Below are 12,423 nucleotides of genomic sequence, written 5' to 3'. Positions count from 1 at the left end.
TATAATAGTGCTTGTCAAGCTAGATTTGACTGACAAAATAGATATCTGTGACAGAAAGCAAAGTTTTTTAGTACAGGATTCATTCTTTCCACAAAATGACAGTTTTGTTTCACAAAACAGCTAAAATAACCATTCTGTGAAGCAACACTGTCAGTCACATTCCTGAACCAATAAGAACAAAGCTTACTTCCATATATAAACAAGATGAGAAGTTGCCAGCTCTGCTCCACATGGCTAAGGCAAAGTATCTGACCTGCTATAGAGGGCGCCCCCTAATGTCCCCTGTGCTGCATAGTAATAAACATGAACAAACCTTTCCTAAAAGAGCTGCTCTTAAACACTATAGGTTTATAAATGGAAGTTTTTACAAATGGCTGAGAAATATAATGCTGCACTTATAATGATTGTAGAGAAAGAAAAGTATGGAAAACTTATATAATAATGATCATTTTAGGTGATATGGCTATTCTTATTGTAGTAACCTGCTTGTGTAGCCATTTTGGTTAAGGGTATTCCTGCTGTTTTGCCATTGTCTTATGACTCACTCCTGTTCCTCTTCCTGTCTAAGCTGAGAGTAATTATGGGACAGGCCACACCCACCTGCGATGTTGTATTAAATGTACCAGAAGTTACTGTGCTTGTCTGGCTGCTTTGCCTGACTCTCAGGGGCAAATTCACTAAGCGCCGAAGCGCCGAACGCTAGCGTTACTTCACTAGCGTTTGGCATTTTCGTTACTGCGCAAATTCACTAACGAATGCTAGATTCGCTAGTGTTACTTCGCACCCTTACGCCTGGCGAATTATCGCTACGGACGTAACTACGCAAATTCACAACGCGCGCAGTGTACTGAACGCTACCTTTTACGCTAGACTTCCTTCGCCACCTCAGACCAGGCGAAGCGCAATATAGTAGATAGGGATTGCTTCAAATACAGTCAAAATTTTTTCTAAGTCCCAAAAAACGCTGGCGTGTTTTCTACATTATGGGTGATAGGCTGAAAAAGATCGCACATTTTTTTGGGGCTCCCCTCCTTCCCCCCTACATTTCCTGACTCATGGAAACTTACCTATACAGTGGGCACATGTGTAGGGCAAAATAAAATTGGCCACACAAGCAGGTTACTACAATAAGAATAGCCATATCACCTAAAATGATCATATTTATATAAGTTTTGCATACTTTTCTTTATCTACAATCATTATAAGTGCAGCATTATATTTCTCAGCCATTTTTAAAAACTTCCATTTATGAACCTGTAGTGTTTAAGAGCAGCTCTTTTAGGAAAGGTTTGTTCATGTTTATTACTATGCAGCACAGGGGACATTAGAGGGCGCCCTCTATAGCAGGTCAGATACTTTGCCTTAGCCATGTGGAGCAGAGCTGGCCACTTCTCATCTTGTTTGTATATGGCAATAAGCTTTGTTCTTATTGGTTCAAGAATGTGACTGACAGTGTTGCTTCACAGAATGGTTATTTTATCTGTTTTGTGAAACAAAACTGTCATTTTGTGGAAAGAATGAATCCTGTACTATAAAACATTGCTTTCTGTCACAGATATCTATTTTGTCAGTCAAATCTAGCTTGACAAGCACTAGTTATTTACACTATTAGATATTATGTCCAACTTTGTTTTTACATAATTCATTCTGTAACTTTGCACATAAGTGAGTCCGTTACATGGAGGTTAAACATTTGTGAGGCAGATTGCTTGTTAAACTGTACAGAATAGAGTTTGTGATATAAAGACATCCTTTTGTGCACTAACCAGATTTTGTTTTCATTCTTAAATAGAAATAAGTCTTTTGTATATTTTTTTTCTCTGTGTATGGTGTGTATGGTCACAAATACTTATATAACATGAGAGACATTCATTCTGTGTATTAGGGATAGTTTTGTATACAGAATGTATTTGGGACAAACGGCACCCCATAGATAACAGCTGTCTGTTAGTATTATTAACATGTATTTATATAGCGCCAACATATTGCGTAGCACTGTAAAAAAACCCATGTCCCACTGAGACACATTCAGTTACATTGAGAAGGAAAAACAGCAGCCTGCCAGAAAGCATTTTTCTCCTAAAGTGCAGGCACACGTCACATGACCTGGGGCAGCTGGGAAATTGACAAAATGTCTAGCCCCATGTCAGATTTCAAAATTGAATATAAAAAATCTGTTTGCTCTTTTGAGAAATGAATTTCAGTGCAGAATTCTGCTGGAGCAGCACTAACTGATGCGTTTTGAAAAAAACATGTTTTCCAATGACAAGATCCCTTTAAAAACGATAAAAAAAATAATAAAGACCAATTGAAAAGTTTCTTAGAATTAAACATTCTATAACTTACTAAAAGTTAATTTAAAGATGAACACCCCTTATTGTCTACTCCTTCTTTCTATGAATATTAATAGGATATTTCTGTTGTTGAAAATATAAGGTTTTCTAAAGATTTTGCAAAAGATTGTGTGTGTTTTACCCTTTGCAATAGCACATGGCACACTCCAAAGAAAAAGAAGCACAAATTCCAGCATCACAGTATTTGCTTGATGGGGGTTTCATGACTTGGGTTCACTGCATAACTGCATTTGTTCAACAGCACAAACTTAACTTTTTTACTTAGTATTTTCTTAAATATACATAGATCACCTGATCTATTATAACCATGTAGTTAATGTTTAATTATCATTGAAAAGTAGAAACATAATATACCATACATTTACCCTTCCTTACAAGTCAAAAGGTACACACGTATATGTTTTCGCTATAAAATGATAAGTTGTCTTATAAAAATTATTTATATTACCGGTATCTTGTACAAACATGCATATGACTGCATTTTCTACTCTTATGAAAGTTTATATAGACATCAGCCTAAATGAAATAATGCACTTCTCAGCATGTGCCTTTTTTAGAATGCCATTATACATAGAAAATGATGATATAAGTTTTTTTTGTATAGCTGTATTGTTGCAGGTCTACAGTAATTTTCTGTGAGTTTTAATGACTTTATTGCTGTGTTTTTGTATTCCATAAACTGGTTCTCAAAACGTATATGTATCCTGACTTTACACAAGAATGTCTTTTATATTAAAAAGTGCAGAAAGTCCTATGCACTGCTTTTTTATTGGATGTCTTCTCTGCTTACTTTAGACACCTGCCTTTTTAAAATATAGCAATTTGCAAACATTCTAATTAGGCATTGTATTTAAATCACAACTTCCCAACCTAATGTATAATGAGAGTTCTACTTCTTCATGTTGGGGTAGAGAGAAAAGCCTGGGATTTAGGGGGTTATTTATCAAAGTCCGATTTTATCTCAATATTTTCAGCTACAAACTCCGATCAAATCTGCTCGGGTTTTTTATGCTTATTTATTATAAAATTCTCGCGAAAATTTGCTTTGCAGGGGATAAAAATAGATTTTCAAATTTTTTTTTTCGTTTTTTTATGATTTTTCACCCGAAAACTCTGAAAACCTTGGGGTATTGCACGAAACCCAGCGCACGTCAAAAAATCATTGGGACTTCTCCCATTATGCAACCTCGACAGGTCTGAGATGCTGGATTTTCACATTCGTACTTTTTCATACAAAAATTCCGAGAAAATTTTCGATTTTTAAAAGGCTGATTTTCTAAAAAAAAAAGGATCACAACTTTTTCTTGATTTTTGCATTCAGAGTTTAGTTAATAACCTCCTAAGTGTTTACTCCTTGTATATAAATATATAAAGGGTCCTATTTATTAAACCTCAGTTTTTTTTTTCTGGGGGTTGTTCACTTTTGAGCTAACTGTTAGTATGATGTAGAGTGATATTCTGAGACTATTTGCAATTGATTTTAATTTTCTACTATTTGTGTTTTTTGAGTTATTTCTCTTTTTATTCAGAGGTTCTCCAGTTTGCAGTTTCTGCAATCTGGTTGTTAGGGTTCAAATTACCCTAGCAACCATGCATTGATTCGAACAAGAGACTGGAATATGACTAGGAGAATGCCTGAATAGAAAGATGAAAAAAATAGCAATAACAATACATTTGTAGCTTTACAGAACATTTGTTTTTTAGATGGGGTCAGTGACCCCCATTTGGAAGCTGGAAATAGTCAGAAGAAGGCAAATATTTCAAAAACGATAAAAACATAAATAATAAAGACCAAATGAAAAATTTCTCAAAATTGGCCATTCTATAATATACTAAAAGTTAGTAGGAAGGCAACCCACTCTAAAAAAAAAAACTAACATTTTTAGTCCTATTAACAATCGGATCATGTTTTTTACCTTCAGGATTCTCAATAGTTTTGGGTTGTTTGAGCTGGTTTCCATAACCCTATAAATCCGAGTTCAAAAAAGTTGCACGATTTGAATTGACGCTTGATTTCGTCTTGATTTTTTTGTCACACCAATTTTTTGGAGAACAATTATTGGTAAAGGGGATTAGGGTTTGGGAATTTATTTTTTTTAATAACAGAGTGAGAAAAAGTTGAGTTTTAGTAAATAGGCCTCATAATGTCACAGAATTCCAGTTGGCAGAAACACCTGCTATTGCTCCACACTTCAATGGTAATCCAGTAATGAAAAAATATCCTCTCTGTAGCCAGACCACATTATAAATAATTAGAGATGAGCGAATTTATTCTCCAGGCATGGATTTCCACACTGTTGGTGAATTTCCACACCAGGAATTTGGAACCTGCAAATTTTTTGCAAAACTACAGCAAAAAATTGCCATGGAAAATTTTGTCGCAACAAAATTGTCGCAGAGACAAAAAAATGCCCATTGGCTTTAATGCATTTGGACAAAAAAGTCGCTAAGACAAAATTGTCACTGAGACAAAAAAGTCACCCTAAGAAAAAACACCAGTTGACTTTAATGCAATTGGAATGAGAAAAAATTGTCGTGTGTAAAAAATGTTCACGCATCGAAAAATTGTTGCATGAAAAATATTTTGCCTTCAATTTGTGTCACAAATTTTTCGAGGTTCCGCAAATTTTTTCAGAGTTTCGTGAATTCACTTATCACTATAAATAATAATCTGCTCCAGGATAAAGGATAAAAAGGTATTACATATTAGTGAGCAGGTTAGCAAGGGTTACATTATTTGGTGAGCAAACTGCATATCACTGAATAATGACACGTGATGGGTGTATAATTTTTTCTCATTATCACTTCCTCAGTACATTATACAGCACTAACACATCTTCATTCATCAGCAATGCATTGTTTACACATATAAGTGTCCATTAGTAATACAGATTTCCATGAATTATTTATACACCGATACTTTCCCTGTCCTTATATACCACTATCCAGATGCACCACTTTACAGCAAAATCTTAAAGAATGTATTATAGTATTATGGTGCTATTGGCACATTACCAAAGGCAGGAATCAAATCAGAATCAGTGAAAAACATTCTAGTTGCTTTTAATACTCTGCCTAATATTCCACCCACCCAAGCAATTCCTTTGGGTATGAGGCTCCAGTACTGTGCATATACAGTTCCACATTACTCAATACCAAGGCTCTAGTGTACTGCACTGTTAATTATTGCTGGCTAGTGGAAGAATAATGAAGGATATTTGAGATGGGGGGCTTTGGGGTTAGGGAGCAGTAGTTATACTGCCAACTACTGACCATACATGGGGATCAGCCAATTATTTTGTGATTACCAGTTACAGGGAGGTACAATTTGTCATAATACATGGATGTTAATATTGCACTAAACCAACTTAGATTGTAAGCTCTTTAGGCCAGAGTCCTCGTTCTCCTTATCTCTTTGACACTAAGCCCTTAATCTTAATTGAAGCCGTACTTTGCATTTGTTTGTATTCATTATGCTACTTTGTATTTACTATTACAATCACCCCCTCATTATTTGTTCTATTAATTTATTGTTCTCTGTACAGTACTGCGTACATAAGTAGAGCTATATAAATAAAAATATATATACATAAATAAAACGTATCAGCACACTGGACAAGCAGCCAGTCCTCTACATGGAAGCTAGAGCCTATGTACTGCTAGGACAGCCAGTGAACTCCATATATCAACCAAATTGGGCTGTCATTTAGACTGGTTTCTCTACTCCAGGGATCTGTTCGGCATGCCTAGAACAAGGGGTAGGCAGAAGAGAGAAACATGCCTAGGGCACAATGTTGGGGTGGCGCTGGGCATGTACCTCTTTGTCTCATGCCCCTATTCCTGGCCCATGTCCTCTCAATGGCCGCTGGTGCGCTCCCATAGTCAATTTGTGCACAGCCACCTGTTCGTGCATGTGTGACTTTGGTTGCATGCCCCTATATGCACCTGCTCCTGTGGGGGGGGGGATAAGGCCAGCCTGGTTGCCTAGGGTGCTCAGTTGGCCTGGTCTTGCACTGCAGTTATTTACTTGTTCTCCATCAGTCTTCAGTATGTACTGGCTATCTTCTTTTCTTGATCAACAAGTGACCTATCTCACATACATCCCCTGCTATCCATATTGTTTGCCTTTTAAATTCTGCATTTGCCATTCCTTCACCCAAGCTGGTAGGCTGATGACTGGTATGCTTATGTTTCTGGCTGCACATCTAGTTCTCAGTTATTAATTTGCATCAATAAACAAGATAACAATAATTTTTAGGAAGAACATCCACTACTCCTAAGTGAATGAAATAATGAATAATAAAACTAATTATATATAATTCTAAGTAGCTTTAAAATATACACTAATTAAACATAGGGGGAAATACTGCTTTCAACTGCAATTACAGTTACAAATAGTGTAAAACACTGAAACTAATATATTATGGAAACAGTGGTGTAACTAGAGTGTGCCGGGCTACCCTGCAAAAAAATCCCCCCATCCTCCCACCCACTTCCTGTCCACCTCTGTCCCGCCCACATCCCTTCTCCACTCCGCCCATGTCCCACCTTCACCCGCCCACTCCTGGCCCTGACTCTGCCCACGCCCTGACTTGCGTCCCAGGTAGGGGTGCCACCTGGCCGGTATTTTACCGGCCTAGCTGGTAAAAATGTTTCATGATGCCAATGTTATTTATAGGGAAAAAACACAAAAATATAGGAAGGCCGGTATTTTTTTCCAGAAAAGGTGGCAACCCTAGTCCCAGGTAAGAGAGTGGCTGGGGAGGAGGGTTTTTTTATTAGCTATAGAGGAAGCAGACCCCCTCCCCCTGTTGCCCAGGCCCCCCTTTGACTGCGGGGTCTGCGGGGTTACACCACTGCATGGAAAGTTGCTAAGAATTATATTTTCATTCAGTTTACAGAAAAAAAGGGAGTGGAGTTACCCTTACAAATATCTTATAAATGTTTACCTTGGATTGTCTTGACATACAGTATTTATGTGGTTATGGTGGCCATCCCCTGACATTTAATAGAATTAATTATATTTGATAGAATGGTTCTGGTACCTCATAAATATCTATCATTCAATAACATATTAACAATCCAGACTTTTACAATTTAACAATGCAAATGAGTTTTATATAGCCAAACATGCACTCTTGCTGATTATACATACCGAGTTCCTGTCTATTCAATGTAACTCGTGATTCTGCTCCTATGACATCTCCCAGCAAAAAAAAGGCAGGTTATTACTATTATTACGATTAAGTCAGATTATAGAAGGAGTATAGCTGAATTATTTAAGAGAGGTTATAGCTGGATAATATGCATCTTTTTCTGCATTCATAAGGGGTGATTATAGTTATGCACAAAGGTACAGTTTATTCTGAAGGGAAATAATGAAACCAGCAGTGTGACGGTGGGTCTTTTTTTCATAAGATTCACTGTGGTAAAATCACGGCAATGTTTGTCCCTTTAAATCTAAATAGAAATTTAAGGTGCAAGCATTTATTAAATGTCAGTATTTATTTAACGTTCAAATAATGTAAGTCACTTAGGATCTGGCAGGTATCTGAGTGCTATGGGGATTTTTATTTCTATCTATTATTTACTTGCTACTTCTCTTTGCATCCAACATTGAACACATTTACCTTATGAATGACCCACATCCTTCTCTGTACATTTAATGCTACCAGGTTTCACCTCCTTTAGACCTTTAAAAACAGTATTAATATTGAGCCTGTGATAAAGAAGCTAACACCATCAATAATAATAATCATGAAATGATACTTCTGATTGGCTGTTGTAGGTTATTGATTAATACGAAGGCTTGCAGTTAGACAATGGCACTTACAGATGAACAACAGCTGAAGAACTTAAATTAGGACATAGGCATTCCTGATGCAAATACTAAAAACATCTAGCTGTTGTTAAACAACACAATATCACCTTTGTGTGTTTAAATTGTGATTTTGATGTTTCCTACTATGTATAATAGTCATTCCTCATCTCCCTTTTTTCTTTTTCCCTTATATTAATTTACTTTGTACTGTATTTCACATATTACAATTAATACTCTGTATTCTATAATTAAGATAACCCATGTAGTGTTCTGGCCTGGGAGGTGTGTCCATTCCATTGGATCCTAGGACTTGTATGTCTTCTTTGAGTGACACATAGGGTAGCACCGCCTACTCATCTCCCATTGGCCATTTCTCTTTTAAATACTGTGTATGTTGTTCAGCCTATGAGTAAGTGGCCCTGGTAGACACAAAACGCGTCAGGCCTGGTTCTTAATTATGGAAAATAAAATGTAAGCTTTATTAACCCTTTACAACCTGACTCTGGCTTTACTACTTCGTGGGTCCAGGCCTGTGCCAGCCTCTTTTGAAGTTTTCTTGTGTTTGGCTCCCCTTGCTGAAGGTCTGGGGCATGTGCACACGGGCCCAACGTTTACAGCGGTAAGCTCATGTAAAATGCTTCTAAATGTAGCACATACTGGTTAAACAATTTGTTCAGTTTGTCAATTCCCTCTCTGACCTAAAAAAGCCTTTGAGTAAAACCACCTGTTTTGTGAATTTACTCTAGCAAATCTTTCCTACTGTAGGTTTTGAACTGAGGACAGGTACAGAAATGCAAGTGGCCCTCTACATATGGGTTCCTGTTTTTTTCTGTTGCTGATCTGCTTTATAGAGCATGTTGTCAATTTAGACCATGCTAACTAAGAAATGGAGCTACACTGACAAGTACACACAGGGGGTGAGTGTGGAGCGGCCTACTTTCCCTTTTTTTGCAACATGTTGTCAATTTAGCCACACTTAGGTGAGCAGGTTCTTATCGTAGAACTGGTTATATTGACAAATGCTCAGCAGTGATGCAATACTAAAAACTGAATGTATAATTACATATTATATTTAATCAGAGCCTTGATTACAGCAGTGTACATATTGTCCCATTAGTCATACTGTGCTGTGGACAGTCTAACTTTGATTTATGAGAACCCTTGCTGATTTTTCAATTGGTGCCTATTAGTACCAGTCTCAGATCCACATTAGGACTCTCTAGGCAGGGGCCTCAAGAGCCTCTGTGGATACTTTGTCTATTCTTAACTTGACAGGCTACTCTTACACCTTTCATGTTACTCTTGCCCTATTAGTTTTTTTTACATTTTTACTGTATATACATATATATATATATATATATATATATATATATATATATATATATATAGTGATGGGCGAATAAATTTGCCAGGCATGGATTTGCGGCGAATTTCCACATTTCGCCCGTCAGTGAATAAATTCGTGAAACTGCTGGCGAAAAATCTGTTGTGACAAAAAAAATAAAAAAAAATTGTCTTGCGTCAGTATAGTCGCATGCATAATCAAATTTTTCAGACTCCCATTGACTTTAATGCATTTGGACAAAATAGTCGCACGTATAAAAATTGTCGCACGCGTCCAAATTATTTTGATGCCCATTGACTTTAATGCTTTTCGCTAATTTCTCGGCGAACCAAAACGCCACAGATTCGCCCATCAGTATATATACATATATATAAAAAAAAAATGTATGTCTGTGTGCATGCACTCTTGCACTTAGAAAAACATGCTGATCTGCTGCTCAACTATAGATCTACTGATTACAAAAACATGTAATTAAAAACATTGCGATTCATAGGATAACAGTAAGAGAACCAAGAGGACTACAATTTGAATGATTCAATTTTCCGGCACATGTTAATGATTCACAAAATACAGTTGCCTTGAAGTGTGGGTATAATTTATGCAGATTTCATGACAATTAGGAACGCAAACCTTTATTTGAGACCTAAGCCATAGTAACTACTTGCCTTTACAGGTATATAAGCAGATAGACAAAGACATATTGCAGCCAACTCTGTTCCTCAATGCCCAATGTAATCTGTGTTTGGAAACTATATCCAAGCACCTGTTCAGCAGAATACTTGTCGACTAAATCTGCCCATACAGAAATGATTCACCACCCCATCAATTTTTGATGAATTGTCAGACCACTTACTATTCTAGTTGGGCCAAAAAAGTTTTCAAAAATATTATCTGTTCGGCTTTTAAAGGTCTATTAAATGAGGTTGAAAACTTGTCAGCAAATAAGAACATAAGCCTGTGTATTGGTCTGAGCTCAAATATGTTCAGTTTGGCCCAACCCATATGTGTCATTGGCAAAACAAATAGATATTAATTAATCTTGCAAACTTCAGCTTCCATCTACTCTTCATACTGCACACTCTATAAAAGCTACATTTGCATTCACTTCAAGCCATCTTGTACTTATGTAGTAGCACCATGAGTTTTTTTATATATACATATATTTTTTTACTGTATATATACATACAGTATATATATATATATATATATATATATATATATATATATGGGTTCATGCACCTCCTAGGCAGTAGGACACCAAGCAGATCCCCAAGTTAATTGTACAGTAGTTAACTACAACTTCCAGAATCTTGCCAGCTGCTTGTGAGTTTATGGCTCAGCAACAATGGAAGAACTACAGGTTCAATAAAGATCAGGATGGGTCTTGGTCAGAGTTGATTTCAGAGGTAACAGTATTCTGAAAAATGTCTAATTCTGGGGAAGCCAAGCAAACAAAGTACAGGTCCGGATAAACAGGCAAGAAGTATGCAAGGCCAGGAGGCAGCCAAGGCACAAACCAGGACAGGACAGCAACATACAACAAAATAGTTTTGTAAAGAACTAAATCAAGAGGCAGCTTCAGCACAACAAAGCTGTATTTTAACTTTGCTTATCCAGCCAAACACATCATACTGAAATTACTCATTGCCTCTCTATATCATTATTCACATCCACAGATTCTACACAGAACTGGCATGCATCTGTGCTCACTGGAAACTGGTAACAGAACAGAGCTACATGCCCATGCACAGGGAGCCCTGTGCTATACTATCTTAACCCATGGCTAACAAACGTTCACAGTTCACACTGCATTGGTTTATATGCAAGGCAGGTCAGGACTTTAAAGTACACAGAGGCCCAACAGCCCAAACAGAGGCCCAAACATCCCCCACCAGCCCACTATTCATCAAATGAACACACCCAGTTACTTGCACGCCCCATAATAATAGATTCATTATGATTGTTACAATGAAAACTTGGCTAAAGAAAACTACAGGCAATTGATAGTCACTCAGGTATAGGGAGAACACTGAAGCTGAAAATAACATGCAGATGAAAAAAAAGATCTACTTATCTATTTGTGTTTTATGTAGAAGTCAAGTTCAGATGGGCACATTTGTGAATATATGCAGAAGATATCCCTAGCCTTAAAGGGGTTGTTCACCTTTGAGTTAACTTTTAGTATGACATAGAAAGTGTCAGACTGGGCCGGCAGGACACCGGGAAAAACCCTGGCGGGCCCTGGGCTTTTGTGGGCCCCGCTGGCCCAAGTCCGTGCCCACATCTGCTCCTTAAGAAAAAAAAGATTTTGTGTGTGCGCATGCGCACAACCACGGTGCACACCGGCACGGCAGGGTTGTGGCCGGAGGGGGGCCCTGGGGCAGTAGCCCCGGTGGGCCTGGGCCTCCCAGTCCAACCCTGGAAGTAGAGCATGATATTCTGAGACAATCTGCAATTGGGTTTCATTTTTTTTTTATTATTTGTGTTTTTTAATTTATTCAGCAGCTCCCCAGTTTGCAGTTTTAGCAATCTGGTTGCTAGGGTCCAAATTACCTTAGCAACCATGGATCAATTTTAATAAGAGACTGGAATAGTAATGGAAAAAGACCTGAATAGAAACGTGAGCAATAACGAGTAGCAATTACAATAAACTTGTAGCATTGCAGACAGCGCCAGACTGGGCCTGTGACTGCTAGGAGGGCCCTTGTTGTCACAGCCCCGGTGGGCCCTTGTTGTCGCAGCCCCAGTGGGCCCTTGTTGACGCAGCCCCAGTGGGCCCTTGTTGTAGAAGCTCCGGTGGGCCCTTGTTGTCACAGCCCCGATAGCCCCCCAATGCTTCAGCCCAACCATTATTATAGATATATACATTTACATATACATTTTTTTTTAGATGGAGTCAGTGA

The sequence above is a fragment of the Xenopus laevis genome, chromosome 1S (genome assembly GCF_017654675.1).
Source record: "Xenopus laevis strain J_2021 chromosome 1S, Xenopus_laevis_v10.1, whole genome shotgun sequence".
NCBI lineage: Eukaryota > Metazoa > Chordata > Amphibia > Anura > Pipidae > Xenopus > Xenopus laevis.
Note: the sequence above shows the minus strand (reverse complement) of the source record.